This window comes from Colobus angolensis, unplaced genomic scaffold (genome assembly GCF_000951035.1).
Source record: "Colobus angolensis palliatus isolate OR3802 unplaced genomic scaffold, Cang.pa_1.0 Scaffold37, whole genome shotgun sequence".
Classification (NCBI taxonomy): domain Eukaryota; kingdom Metazoa; phylum Chordata; class Mammalia; order Primates; family Cercopithecidae; genus Colobus; species Colobus angolensis.
In genome coordinates this window covers 8,460,959-8,477,013 of record NW_012117043.1, presented here as the reverse complement: position 1 = coordinate 8,477,013, position 16,055 = coordinate 8,460,959, and the positions used below count along the sequence as shown (strand labels likewise).

The 16,055-nt window shown below is 42.8% G+C and overlaps 1 pseudogene; it reads right to left on the bottom strand.

The window, feature by feature from the left end:
* LOC105520166 overlaps positions 1-4,200 on the bottom strand; it is a 6,952-nt pseudogene extending 2,752 nt beyond the window's left edge.
* Positions 4,201-16,055: the final 11,855 nt, after the last annotated feature.

Sequence of the window (16,055 nt, the reverse complement as noted above, 5' to 3'; positions counted from 1 at the left end):
CTCCCTCCCTCCCTCCCTTCCTTCCTTCCTTCCCTTTCTTTCTCAAGGTCTTGCTCCATCATCCAGGTTGGAGTGTAGTGGCACGATCACAACTCACTGTAGCCTCAGTATCCCAGGCTCAAGAGATCCTCCCACCTCAGTCTCCTGGATAGCTGGGACTATAGGTACGTGTCATCATGCCTGGCTAATTTTTAAAATTTTGTTATAGAGATGGGATCTTGTTATGTTGCTCAGGCTGGTCTCAACCTCCTGAACTCAAGCAATCCTCCTGCCTTGGCCTCCCAAAGTGATAGGATTACAGGCGTGAACCACCATGCAGGCGTTAACTTTTGTATTTTCCATTTTTATTGCCACATATAATGCATTCTAACATCTTCATCAGCTCCATTTTCTAAATCTTTAATTATTTCCTCAGCTATGAATAATCTGTTTTTGGCCCAACCATTAAATATGAAGGTTTGTGTATACTTATTTCAGTGACTACGTGTTCATTATCAAGATTTCTATTTGGTTAAAAAAATGTTTTTAATTCTTAAAAAAATTAAAGCAATAATTTAAAATATTGTAATAATGCATTGTGTTTATGCTTCTCTCTTTAAATATAAAAACATTTATTTAACATTTTTATACTGATTTATTTGCCATTTTCTATTGCAAATTCCTACTATTTGTTGCATCTTCTGACTTTCTTTTATGTGGCTTATTAACTCATGTGGTTCAAAATTATTTTCTGTAGTAAACTCATTCTTAGCGAAAGTTGAGTCTCCATGACTTGAGATATATCTTCTTTTTTATAGGATGATTTGAGTTTGCTTCTTCTAAATCTCAGTGGATTTTTACCAATTCTGGATCTTGTTTTTGTGATAATTTCTTGGCTTCAAGTGTGTCCCACCAGTTGGAGTGTGTCAATTTAAGGCCAATGATTTCTTATGAGTCTAAACTTTTAGCCATGACACCTGATGGGTAGCTTTCTTACTATGTATCTAGGCCAATAGAGGAGTATTTCAAGTCCAGTTTTATGGTCTGATGGCATTTGTCATCACTAGCTTTTAGTAGAGATTCAAGTTCAGCACCTTGTCTTGTAGGAACCTGAAGTATAGGAACGCCTCCTGTCCCTATGGTTTTTGCCAGTTTCTGATCCTTGTGGGAGTTCTTAGGCTTTGTCTGCTGTTCCCTACCCTGACTTTGATTTCCTGCTCTATTCCTGGGACCTGAGAATTTTCTTTTTTTTTTTTTTGAGACGGAGTCTTGCTCTGTCACCCAGGCTGGAGTGCAGTGGCCAGATCTCAGCTCACTGCAAGCTCTGCCTCCCGGGTTCATGCCATTCTCCTGCCTCAGCCTCCTGAGTAGCTGGGACTACAGGCACCCGCCACCTTGCCCGGCTAGTTTTTTTGTATTTTTTAGTAGAGACGGGATTACAGGCGTGAGCCACCACATCCAGCCGTATTTTTCAGGATGGTCTCGATCTCCTGACCTCGTGATCCGCCTGTCTCGGCCTCCCAAAGTGCTGGGATTACAGGCTTGAGCCACCGCGCCCATCCGATAATTTTCTTTTATTATTGTTATTACTGTTATTTTTGAGACAAGGTCTCACTCTGTTGCTCAGGCTGGAGTGCAGTGGTGTGATCATGGCTCACTGCAACCTTGACCTCCCCAGGCTCAGGTGATCCTCCCACCTCTGCCTCACAAGTAGTTGGGACTATACACACACATACCACCATACCTGGCTAATTTTTTTTTTTAATATTTTTTGTAAAGATGGAGTCTGACTATGTTGAGCAGGCTGGTCTCAAACTCATAGGTTCAAGCCATCTGCCTGCCTCAGCCTCCCAAAGTGCTAGGATTACAGATGTGAGCCACTGTGCCTGGCTTCTTTTATTATTCATGAGTTTGGTTACATATTTAATTTTTTCTTGTTGTTGTATTTTCTCCAGTGTTTCTATGTTTATCATATGGAGGGACAGCCTTTCCACATTAGCTAAGCTTGCCAGATTATCAGAAGTCACCAGAAGTCGCTTTTTTTTTCCCCCAGTTTTAGAAGAGACTTTTATTCCCCGACTAGTTCAGAGAAGAATTCTCAAGTCCCCAGTGGCACAAAAGATGGCAGAAAAATAGCTTAAAACATTTTCTTCTTTTTCCCAATCCATCTATCGCACCCACCCACACGTTTCCTGACACACACGGTGGGTCAGACAGCACGCAGATAAATGAGATGTGGTCCCCAAGAAGGTGCCTCCAGGCTCTCCAGGACAAGGATCACAACAAAACTGCATCACAGAGTGATCCTGCCCAGGAGAGGGAGCTCGAGGAGGCAGAAGTGTTAGTACATCTCTCTGGCTGCAGATGTCCCAGGGGCTTCGTTCAGCCTGGGCACCGGCAATCGGGGGCGCCCTCCTCAAATCTGGCCAGGGACACGCTGTGATGTGACACTTTCCCCAGACACCCATCTTCCCACCATCTTCAGAGGGCGTGACCCCTCTCTCCCCACTCGGTCCCCTCAGGAACAGACTCCATCTCTCCTTGTTGCTATCTCAGTCCTCATCCCCACCCCCCTGCTCTAAGCTCTCAGGGGCCCACAGATCAGATGGCTTCCCCAGCCAGCACTGTTTCCCCTCTATATGTCCTGTGGCCAGAGCCGCAGGTGGGCGCGCACAGCAGGTGCACAGCGTGAGCACAGCAGGCGTACACGCTGACCCCATGCCACTCAGCTTTCAGGCGCACTCGTGCGGGTGGCTGCTCCTCGCTGACAGCTTCCTGGCGCACTGGGCTGTGGCCTCTGGCTTCGAGCTCATCTCTCCAAGAGCCACCCTGGTCCACACAGGAGGCGGCAGCAAGGCCAATCTGGGGTCTTGGGATAGGGGTGGAGGGAAGGTCAAGCAGTTTGTAGACAGGGGTGAGATCTCCCCAGAGCTCAGCTTCACGACATCCTGCTTCCAACAGCAGCCAAGTGCAATGTATGGACTCTGTGTGGTTCCCGACTTGAACAAACCAATGCTATAAAGAGTTTAAGATCAATATGAACTAGATATCCATGACATTAAGGAGTTACGGTTCATTTGTGATAAAGGATGTGATATTGGCATGGTGGTTATGGAAAAATAAAAAAAGTTCTCATCAACTGAAATACCTACCAAAGTATTTACAGGTGCCATGACATGATATCTGGAGTTTGGCTTTAAAATGCTCTAGCAAACAAAACTAACACAAAAACCTGATGGGGACTTCGGGTTCATTATACTTTCTATTATTTTGGATATTTAAATTTCCTTTCCAAATCATATTCTTTCCTTTCCACTTTTTTTTTGTTTGTTTGTTTTGTTTTTTGAGACGGAGTCTTGCTCTGTCGCCCAGACTGGAGTGCAGTGGCCGGATCTCAGCTCACTGCAAGCTCCGCCTCCCGGGTTCATGCCATTCTCCTGCCTCAGCCTCCTGAGTAGCTGGGACTACAGGCACCCGCCACCTTGCCCGGCTAGTTTTTTGTATTTTTTAGTAGAGACGGGGTTTCACCGTGTTAGCCAGGATGGTCTCGATCTCCTGACCTTATGATCCGCCCGTCTCGGCCTCCCAAAGTGCTGGGATTACAGGCTTGAGCCACCGCGCCCGGCCCCTTTCCACTTTTATAGCCTTCATTATTACCTCACGGTGGGCCTCGCTGGAGATTTTATTGGTGTAGAGCAGAACCTCCAGCTCCATGTCCGTCTTAAACACTTGACACGCAACGATCTCTGGGTGAAGAATGGTGTTGTTGACTTTGAACTTGCTGATGCCCTCAAAGGAGGCCTCCCTGCAGACGCTGCTGTTGTCTGTGTTGGCGTCACATAAAGTGAGGAGGACAGAGGGCTTCTGTGACGTCAGGACACTGGCAATCTCATCTGCGTCCTGGACGTCGTCCACGGCATACTTCTCCTTGAAGTGCTCCTAGGAATGGATCTTTCCCATTCAGGTGGCATGGCTGGCAGGAAGCCTGGGCACAAACAGGGCTGACTTCCCAGTATCGATGACGCCGTAGCAGCCTGGCTCGGTGACACCAAACACCCAGTGAAGGAAGGACTCCTGGCGAAAGAGGACCCCGGTGTTGGTGCCTCCCTACCGGACCACCACTGAGGCAGCCTGCACAGCATGGTTCTTCCGCAGCCGCTCACACCGGCGCTGCAGGTTCAAGGCAAAGAGCGCCAAAAAGCTCAGAAAGGGTAAGTGCATTGTCCAACATTTCCAGTCTGTCAACGACGCAGCCAGTAGTGGAATCTGGTTCTGTTAAGCTCTAGAGCCCATCCTCAATCACTACAGCACACTGTTAAATTTGAGTGGTAAAGGTGGATGGATGGCCTGTTACACAGCTCAGAGGTAGGAATAAGTTACGAGGTAGAGTAAGTTATGCATGGGAACCAGCATAAGGTAGAGTTAAGTTATGCATGGGAATGAGCAGTGAGGGGCGAAGAAATGAACCAATCGGTCACAAAAGAAATTATTCATAATGTGGATCCAGAAGGGAGATATTTGTGAATGGCCAAGATCAGGCTTCAGCTTTTGTACGTATTGTGACAGATAAGAGAAAATCTCTGTGTGTTCTTGAGTTGAACAGCTGACACAATGGGTGAGATTAATGGTCATAGTGCTCATGGTGAAAAACATGAAAACACATGAATTCTGCAGTTGTAATGAGGAGTTTGTGAAATGTCAGATTTGGCCCTGAGTGAAAGATGTAGGAGAGGTCTTTGTTACGCAAGTCTCTGGCATTTGTTGGAACTGACTTGAACAACAAAATAAAAGATCTAAAAGCACTTTGGGAATAGGTGTGCATCATTCTGAAAGGGTATTACTGACGATAATGAAACTTCATGATAACAGTGACTAAGCTAATAAATGCAGCAGAAGGCTATGATCTCCTGAATATTCACTGGTTGCTCAAGTGTAAACCCAGGGTGCGCAACCCTACTTGTGTAGCCGTGTGCCCATTTTGTAGAGGGGAGCATCAAGATTTGAAGAGGTTAAATATTTGCTTTACATTATGCAATTAGGAGTTATGATTGGCACTTAGGGATGCCAAGGAGGGTGGATCACGAGGTCGGGAGTTCAAGACCAGCCTGGCTTACATAGTGAAACCCCATCTCTACTAAAGATACAAAAAATTAGCCTGACGTGGTGGTGCACCCCTGTAATTTCAGGTACTCAGGAGGCTGAGGCAGGAGTATCACTTGAACCCGGGAGGCGGAAGTTGCAGTGAGCCGAGATCGAGCCATTGCACTCCAGCCTGGGCGACAGGGCGAGACTCTTTCAAAAAAAAGAAGTTATGATTGAGCCTCAGGTCTGTCTGACTCCAGCTGTTAACTGCTATGTTCTAAGCTCTACTATGGTCAGGAGATATTCCTTGAGCACATTTTTCAAGGTAATATGATAAACACTGTAGGGAAGAGAAATCTTAATCAGGCATAGTATACGTCCTTGCCAAATTTGTAGGGTACTAGAAAAGTACTAATCTCCTATAATGCATAGTGGAAAGTGATAAGAAAACAACAAATTCAGGGATGGAGAATTCACCTTTCAGAAGACTGCCTGGAGGATGTGGCAGTTGAAGTAGGTTGTGAAAAAGGGGTAAGATGGGGCTATACTGAACCAAAAGGATAAAAATAGAGAGGAAAGAGGCAAGTGTTCCAGGTAAGAGGCAGGGCAGGAACAAAAATGAAGAGGTGGCAAATGCAAGGCAGTTTTTGGAAAAGTTAAATGGCCAGTTTAATGGGACAGAGATAATATGTGTGGAAGTAGAGAAAATGCTGAAAAAAAAATACAATGCAGATTTAAATAGTATGAGTAATCATTATAGCTAATATTTGCCCAGCACCTAAAATGTGCCAGGCACTGTCCTTGGGGTTTTAAATTTATTATCTCACTGAAAAATTTCTAACTAGACTGTGAGATTGATCTTATTCCCACCCTCATTTTACAGATAGGTCTATCTGTAAATTGAGTTATCAGTTTATCTGTAAAATGGGGGTGGGAATAATACCACTCTCTCTGTCTAGTTAAACAAGTTATTTAGAGAAGTAACTTGTCTGTCTTATGAAGATACTGGTGAAGCTGAAACTCCAACACAAATTTATCTAATGCTAAAGCTCTTATTCATAAAACCATATGGTCACCCAGTAAACATTACCATTGATGCCAAATAAACTCTGCTTCAGAGCCACAGTTTTGATCCACTGGTCTTATTTTTTTTTCTCCTCTGATTTATACATGTCTGATGTATGTTGTCATTTCTCTGCAAACTTTCAGAGAACTTGGGGGGAAGACTAGGCTCTAATTTCATCATAGTGGAGAAAGAAAAAAGAAATGGAAAGTGAATTTAATTACTCTTTGCTAAAAAGCCGTCTCTTCTCCCCATACTTAACAATATTAAGATTAGGTCTTCAACATGCTGCTGTAAGAGAATGGACTCATCCATCATTAGATGTATCCTGGAAAAGGGACTGAGGGAATTTTTCCTGAGGCTCTGGATAGTATATCACTTGAGGCACCTTATAAGAAGGGATACTGTGCTTGGCTTTACACAGGATTGCTGATTTAGGATGATTATACATCCTGGTTTGCCAAAAGGGATCTTTATGTCTATTAACCTGGCATAATTATTAATGGCACCATCTTTACTCCCAAGTTATAAGAGTTTAGAAGATAAATTATATGGTTTCTCTACTGAAGGTCAGAGTAGTGAGAGGTTAGAGCACCTCCCAGCCCCATTGCCTTGAGTGAGGTTTCTGTCTCACAGGGAGTTGCAGCCAAGAGTCTGAAGGATTCTGCTTCTTCACAGTCTGGATGAATAAATAATGCCATAGGGATGTGAGCCCTACCCATTACTGAATGACTGCTGGTGTCCTTGGCTGCTCCAGAGATAGTAACATCAAGTAGTCTTCCTGGCATTTGAGGGGATGAACTCGGGGGTAGGAGAAGAGGAGAGGCTGTACTCATCCATGAAGTCAGCAGTTTGGGGAATAGGAGGACATGGGCTAAGAACTTCAGTCTCGGGGGATCTCCTTGAATTAGGGTCATGTAAAGGGAGACACATTGTGCCTTGGTGATAGAAGGCTCCTTAGGGAGGCATTTATAAAGCCCCTGTTTAATCTCAGGAAGAATGTACCTATATTGGAACAGTTATTCATAGTTATTGAAATTTCTTAGGCCAAAAATTAAAAAGTGTATAGATGACCACGTATCTTGGGTCACTACTTAACTTGGCATGCTTTATTATTATTGATGATTTGGAGGCTATTTTGTAATGCAATTTATTCAGAAGATATTTATTGGGTACCTACAAGATGTTGTGCCACTGACTGAGATTGTAAGAAATAGAAAGTAGAATAAGATAATGTTGTTCTTGCTCATAAAGCTCATTCTCAGCATTGACTACGATACACCATTTAAGCAAATATTTAAAAATACCCCCCAAAATACTGTATGTTGTTTATGGAAACATTCATATATAATGAAAGTACAAAAACATGCATGAGAATGATGCAACAACTTTTGGATACTGGTTAGTCCTAAAGGGGGTGGGAGGGAAGGAAAGGGATCGGTTCCAGGCTTTAGCTGTGTGAAAAGTATTTTATTTTGCAGGAGGAGAGGTAGTGGGGGTGGGGAAGAGAGAGGCACCTGAAGCAAAAATAGCCACATTTTAGCATCCATTATATCTTATTTAAATCTGTTAAATCTTAAAATATACCAGTGTAGTTTTCTAAAGGCCTGGAATATTTTATAATTAAAAATTAAAGTAAAAAAGGCCAGGTGTGGTGACTCATGCCTATAATCCCAGCACTTTGGAAGGCTGAGGTGGGCAGATTACCAGAGGTCAGAAGTTCAAGACCAGCGGGGCCAATATGGTGAAACCCCATCTCTACTAAAAATACAAAATTAGCTGTGCGTGGTGGTGAACGCCTGTAATCCCAGCTACTTGGGAGGCTGAGTCAGGAGAATTGCTTGAACTCGGGAGGTAGAAGTTGCAGTGAGCTGGGATCACACCACTGCACTCCAGCCTGGGCAACAGAGTGAGATTCTGTCTCAAAAAAAAAAAAAAAAAGTGAAACTTTCTCAAAAAAAAAAAAAAAAAGTAAAATTGTACCCAATAAATGTATGCAACTATAATTTGTCAATTCACAATTTAAAAAAATTAAAATTTACAACAGCCTTGTAAAAAAGATAGACCCATTAAAATGGATAGTCCTTTTGTCATTACAAAGGCTTTTCTGCAAACGAGCTGGTGAAGAAGAGAGATGGAAGGAGGAAGAGTGGACAGAGAAGTGGGTGAGGCTGGGGCTCCTGGGGCCATGGAGTCTATGAAAAATCTGCAAGTGTGGTTGGACCATTTCACAAAAAGGGATATATCTATATGCAATTGAAGTTGTGTGAGATTCTCTAATGTGAACCTCTTCATCTACTCACATACATGGGCCTGGTGAGAGTTGTTTTTTTTTTTGTTTTGTTTTGAGATGGAGTCTCACTCTGTTGCCGAGGCTGGAGTGCAGTGGCTGGATCTCAGCTCACTGCAAGCTCTGCCTCCCGGGTTTATGCCATTCTCCTGCCTCAGCCTCCCGAGTAGAGTGTTGTTTTTTAAACTGAGGGAGGTGTCAGGTTCTTATCCTTGGTGATTCTGGCGCAGAAAGAAATAGCATAGCAGACACAGAATCAATGACCTTCATGGTTGGTTAGCTCAGTGGAAACAGTAGTTGAGAGTCAGAGTAGACCAAAAGGATCTACCTCTTGAAGAATTCACAGACAACTTGAGGAGGACTTTGGATCTTCACAGGGCAGGGCATAAGCATGAGTGGAATTGAGGTGATCTTCCCTAAAGCTGAAGAGCAGGGAGATCTCAGTGGACCCTGGGTGACGTGGGACTCAGTAAACCCTTCAACGACAGTCATGAGTGAAACTCTAGGAAAAGATAGGGAAGATATTTTCATTAAAAAAAATTTGTGGATACATAGTAGGTGTATATATTTATGGAGTACATGAGATGTTTTGATGCAGGCATACAATGTGAAAAAAACACATCATGAAGAATGGGGTATCCATCTGCTCAAGCATTTATCCTTTGTGTTACAAACAATCCAATTACACTCTTTATTTTAAAAGGTACAGTTGTTATTATTGACTACAGTCACCCTATTGTGCTATCAGATAGTAGGTCTTATTCATTCTTTTTCTTTTTTTCTTTTTTTTTTTTTTTTACAAGGTGGGGATAGAAGAAAGGCAGGGATAGATAAAATGTGAGGGAGACAGAAAGAAGGAAGAGTAAAGGCAAATGCGTATGACCAGAACTTGGAGAGAGGCACTTGATGTTCCCCGAGGTCTCACTGAGGGATGCTTGAGCAAGAAGCAGTCATCCAGCTGGTCCTTGCTGGCTGAGAACATCCCCAGGTCCTCATGGAGCATGTGCAACAATAGAGGACTTAACTGTCCATACCCATTCGTGTCCCGAAGGAGATGGTGTTGGAGCATGGTGGCTGGACTTATCCACAGGATTTGCTTTGTCCTGCCTTTCAGGCTGTGGGCCACCAGGAGTTTTTTTACAAGGAGTCTCCCACCTGCAAACATACCAGGTACTTTCTCCAAGTTGCTGATTTATGACCACAAAATGGGCTGAGGTTCACAGTCCCTTTAACACCATAAACAAGAAAGTAATAACCTAGAAATACAAAGGAAGAGGAGTTATATTTTGCCATCTGCTGCGGTCACTGACCAAACTTTAATCTTTTTATTTTCTAGGTCTAGTGTTAGCGGTGGGCAGGTAGTAGCTTAGTTCCTAGATGGGGAAGAAATTGGGTCACTAGCAGATGGAGTAAGGGGTGAGATGATGAGGGAGGGGTAGGGAAGAGGGAGGAGGCAAGAGCCTGCAGGACTTCAAGGGAGGAGAATCAAAACAGGTTTCTTGGAAATGAAACTGCTTCCCCACAAGAACAGCCTGATGTGATAAGAGCAAAGTAATGAGAAACAGACAGCTCACATTTCCCTGGAAGTGCAGAGCCAAATAGCAACTGGATTTTGGCTGTTCCCAGATCATTGTATTAACTTAAGTCCCTCCCCAGGCCCCGAGTGGGAAATGGGGTGGGGGAACCTGTCTTCAAATGCTCCCCACTGACTCCATGGCAAAGAGCTCAAAGCCTTGGAAACAGCAAGCTCTCCTCTCTCCACCTCCCAACCAATATTGCTCTTACCAGCCTTATAAATAGGGGGTGAACAGTCCTCCCTCAGCCCAGTGGGTCCTTCTTCCAAATCCCGCCTCCTGTGTACCCCACAGCTGCTTCACTAAATCATCCAGCTCAGAAAGAGCTGTCCACACGCTTGCCACTTATTCTCTTGCTGTGTGGAGGGCTTGTCTAATTTTAACAGGCAGAAGGTAAGTGGAGCCTCCAATTTCATACAGCTCGCTGGGAGAGGGCCTCATTCCGTAGCCCTTGTTCAAAGGAGTCAGTGGTGGGATTTGACGTGGGACCAAACGGATTACCCCTCCCACCCCCTCCTAACCCAGTGTTTTGGCCGCGCTCCCCCTAGGCAGGATCCCCAGAGCTTTCTGCCACTTGTAGCAAAACAGTCTGACTTCTTGCACCATCAAATGACCACAGTTTCTGAAACCTGGCGGGAGCAGCCTGCTTCTTTGCCAGCTGGAAAGGGGAAGGGACAGGTCTGTAAGAAGAAAGTGAGACCTTGACTTCAAGCTGAGAGATCCATGGACCTGAAAAAAACAGGGCTTTGTTCTCACCCAGAGTCCTCATCAGCGCCTAAGAGCAAAACTAGGGGCAATTCCAAAGCAGAGATAGCTATGCAAAGGCAAAGATGGACATCTGTCACTTCAATGAGAGCCCTGCTGAGGAGGTTAAAAGAATAAGAAGGGGCTGGAGGTGGTGACACACATGTGTAGTCCCAGTTACTTGGGAGGCTGAGGTCAGAGGATCGCCTGAACCTGGGAGGTTGAGGCTGCGGTGATCATGATTGCGCCACTGCACTTAAGCCTGAGAGACAGACTGAGACCCTGTCTCAGAAAAAAAAAAAAAAAGAATAAGAAAGGATAGTAATGTAAATTTCCCATGTTTCCTGGAGACTGGTTCCTCCACAGGGTTTCCTCACTTGATCCAAATGGCCTCTAGATTTCCTAGTCCTAGATCCAACTTGGTGGAACATGAGCTCTCTTTTTATTTTGTCATGGAGCCCGCGCAGCATATTGTTTGAGTTCAGATTGCATGTGAGTGCTAAGTAATGAGCTGCATGCTGTGGGGGCTGTGGAAAGAACTGAAGACTTGACCTGCGGTCTAACAGGAGAAGAAGGACACATAGATTGATTTACAAATGGCTTCATTTAGACTTACAAAGATGTTCAGATGACTGCAAATTAAAAGGAAAAGCAAGCATACAAAGAAATCTGTGTATCTAACACTTAAGAAACAATTATACAAGAGTCTTATAAATTCTGTTAGGTTAGGGGTTTTGATACGTTTGATTTCTTGCTGCATCCCCAGTGCCTAGTATTCTTCCTAGGCATACTGAACATACTAGATACTCAATAAAATTAATTTGAATGAATACATCTATTCCAGCACCAAATCTTCTTTCATAGTAATGTTTGTTAGAAATATTTTCTAAATTTTATTTATTTGCTTATTATTTTTTATAGATAGGATCTCTCTCTGTCACCCAGGCTGGAATGCAGTGGTGTTATTATAGCTCACTGCAGCCTCCAAACTCCGGGACTCAAGCAATCCTCCCTCCTCAGCCTCCTGAGTAAGCTGACGCATACCATGCTCCTGGTGCATACCACCACATCTGGCTAATTTTTCAAACATTTTTTGTAGACATGGCATCTTGTTTGTTGCCTAGGCTGGTCTCCAACTCTTTGCTTCAAGCAGTCCTCCTGGTTCAGTCTCCCAAAGTGCTGGGATTACAGGCGTGAGCCACCGTACCTGGCCTTCTAAATTTCTTGTAATTTTATAGCAGCCGGAACAGACTTAGACAATCGTAATCTTAAGTCACAACTGCAATATGCATCTTGCAATGCCAGACTTCCGGTGTTGCTAGATACAGCCCAGCGAAGGAATATTACATGGCAATTAGTTTTGCATTCAAGAAGAGACTGTAAATCTGTTCATTCAACTAATATTAATTGAGCTCTTACTTGAGCCAGGCACTCTACCCTGCTGGAGTAAGCCCTCTTTGTTCCTTCCCTAATGGAGACTCCAGTCTGGTGGAAGTGAGAGGCATCATTACTGAGTCAAATGGATAAATATATCATTACAAATCATAATATAATGACGATGGTAGCTAACATTTACTGAACACATAACTGCATGCTAGGGGTTGTGCTAAGCATTTTGCATGTGTTATTTAATATTCTTAAAGTTGAAATAGCTGGGTAGCCAGGTGTGGTGGCTCATGCCTGTAATCCCAGCACTTTGGGAGGCTGAGGCGGGCGGATCATCTGAGGTTAGGAGTTCGAGACCAGCCTGCCCAACAGGGAGAAACCCAGTCTCTACTAAAAATAGGAAAACACTGAACACTTGTTGGGATGAACTGCCTGCAAAGAGGAGCTACTGTCTCTGCTAGGAGCTGAACTCTTGTCAGGACACCCTGACTACAGAGAGGAGCTGCCCACTGTGGATCTTCTCTGAGCTGTTCTATTGCTCAGTAAAGCTTCTCTTCATCTTGCTCACCTTCCACATGTTTGCATACCTCATTTTTCCTGGTTGCCAGACAAGAACTCAGGACCCACCAAATGGCAAGGCTAAAAGAGCTGTAACACAAACATGGCTGAAACATGCCCCTTGCTCACCACGTTGTGGGTAAAGAGAAGGAGAGAAGAGCTGCAGCCTTTCAGGGAGCCCAGACCTGGGAGCTCCCTAAGTCAGGGCTGTGACTCCCTCTTTGGGGCCCTGCAGTTCCTGGCATCTCCAAGCTTCCAGGCGCCACTGCGTTCCCCAGTGCCAGCTAGGGAAGCTGCTTGTGGTGTGCCAGGTCCAGCCACAGCATCACAGAGAGCCAGTGCCCATGCTGGCACCTGGAGCTGCCTCCCTGTGGCAGCAGCAGGCATGTCTGACTATACAGTGACTGGACCCCACGCTCGCTTACACACCCCTCGCTGCTCCATGCCTGACTCTCAGTCTCCCTTGGAGGCGTGGGATCCAGGCTGGTAGCACGAGCTGAGTGCAGCCTGCCAGGCCAAAACAGAGTAAGAAGCCCAGCAGGCCTGAGTAAAACTCGGGCAAAGGCGTCGCTGGCCACAGGTTTCTAGCCGGAAAAGTGACACCCCAAAGACCTCATAATAGTAATTTACATTCCCACCAGCAGTGCGTAAGCATTCCCTTTTCACCATATCCATGCCAAGATCTCTTGGTTTTTGACTTTTTAATAATGGCTGTTCTGGCTGGGATAAGGTGGTGGCACATTGTGGTTTTAATTTGCATTTCCCTGATGAGCATTTTTTTCATGTTTGTTTGTCATTTGTATGTATCTTCTTTTGAGAAGTGTCTATTCATGCCATTTGCCCACTTTTTGATGAGATTAATATTATTATTATTTTTCTTGCTGGTTTGTTTGAGTTCCTTGTAGATGCTGGATATTAGACCTTTGTCAGATACATAGTTTGTAAGTATTTTCTCCCTCTCCACGAGTTGTCTGTTTACTCTTTTGATTATTCCTTTTGCTGTGCAGCAGCTTTTTAGTTTAATTAGGTCCCATTTATTTACTTTTGATTTTGTTGCATTTGCTTTTGAGGTCTTAGTCATAAATTCTTTGCCTAGGCCAATGTCCAGAAGAGAAAAGCTAGTATATTTTTGAAACAGAAAGTTGGTGAATGATGTAATGGTGATTAATCCTATGGCCCATCATGCTCAAATACAAGAGAACCAATGCCACAATTAAAATATAAAACACAACATTTACTTTTCCACTCTTAACTTTAAGATTAGTAGTTTAATATCAGCGAAACAATATTACCCATCACATTAAATTAATGCCTCTGATTTGAACTTTATCAGATAAGTAGAGTTTGACATATTGATTTTATATAAATTCAAGTATGTTATATTGTTGTATAAGTATAAAGAGCTTATGCTTGTTTTATATTTGTAGATATTTAAGAAATCTTATGATAAAAATAAAATACTGTAAATCAACATTAGTGATTTACACTAGTGTCTGTGAAACTTTTTTCCTCTCTTTATAGGAGACTATTTGTTACAGAATTTTGAGAAATGATGAGAATACTATTTTAATTTTTCTATATCAAAATTACTCATCAATGATATAATGACTGGCACTACATACCGATGACTGTCGTTTGAACCAATAACCATTTTGAAGCTCTCCCCTTCAAATGCATAGTGCATATGCATAACATGTATGACTCTATCTATGCAATACTTTTAGCTTTGAAATGCATATTCACTATAACTGCATTTGTCAACATTTTATCTAAAATATATTACATTTCTACTATGCTTCATGTACATACACAAATTACGTCACTGAATTATAACAATAGCTCTATGAAGTATACACTAATATTGGACCCATTTTATTGGTAAGCAAGGTGAGGCTCAAAGATAGTAAGTGAATTGTTCAAGGTTATAGGGTTAGTGACACAGAGAAGGGATTAAACTGGAACAATGTGACTCTCTATATGTTCTCTTAACCATCAGTTTTTGATACCTTGTCCTTTAGTAATACCTATAATTTGTGTATGGATTGATTTTCTCCATTAGACTTGAACTCTTGTAAAGCAAAAATAGTGTCTTAATTTTTTACAACTTTAACTGAGGCATAATTCACATATCCTATAAATCACTCATTTGGATAATTCAGTGGTTTTGTGCATATAGCATTATTACTCTGTATAAATTGTGATTATATATAGTAAAATTTGTCATTTGTTCATTTTAAGTGTACAATTCTGTGACATTAATTCCATTTAAAATGTTGTGCAACCACCTTCGCTATTTATTTCCAAACTTTTTCATGACCCCAAACAAAAACTCTGTAACCATTAAGCAATAATTCCCTATTCCCCTCTTCCCCAATACCCTGGTAATCTCTAATCTACTTTCTTTCCCTGTGAATTTGCCTAGAATCGTACATTATTGATCTTTACTGCCCATTACCTTGAACAGATGCCAAACATGTAGGAAGTGGTCAATCCATATTTGTTAAGCCACGAAGAATAAAGACATGTTGTCCTTGCATCTTTGCCTAGACTATAATTTTTTAAAATGCTCCTCATTCTTCTGCACCAACATTCCTTCTTATACCATCTTCATTTACAACCCAGTTTATTAATTCTTCCTCTCTAGGCAACTATCCTCTTGTCCATGCCCTTATGCTGTATCATCCAGAAATATATGACATACTGCTTCAGATGCACAGAGGTGAACGAGCTGGTAAAACAGCCAAACATGCTGAGATAAATGCAAAAGGCTCCCACACAAGTAAATGAATGACCATGACTAAGGGCATCCCACATGGGCATAGATGATTAAATAGCAAGTCCCTGAACTGCTATCACTAGAAGGTATAGAAAATGAATTTTCTGTAAGAGTTTACATCTTTAAGCAGTGAGAGATGAATTTTCAAGCTGAACTCATCCTAAATGTCACTCTCTCTCTCAATAAAAGCCATGGAGGTAACCAACAACCTCTTGTTCTACAGTACAGAACAGAGAAGGGCAAGAGGAGGAGGAGGTTTAGCAGAGAGGCAACACTAGGACACGTTGTTTCTGAAGTGATTTACGAATGACAAGTAGAAGTAGTGAATACAAAAAGAAAATGAGAGGAGGTAGTTCTTCCAGTTGTTTAAAGAGAGAGAGAGAGAGAGAGAGAGAGAGAGAAGCAACAGCCACAGCTTGTGTTCTGCTGAGTGCTTTGAAGGTGAACTCTTCCTCTAGAATTTCAGACTTTTAGCAAGAGCATAGTAGTTGAAACTACAGAAATGATGTTGATACACTTACATTCAGTACTTTTAGCAGCTGCACATAGATAAATAATTTTCTGCATTTTGTAAAAAGCCACTGATAGAATAAACTAATAGTG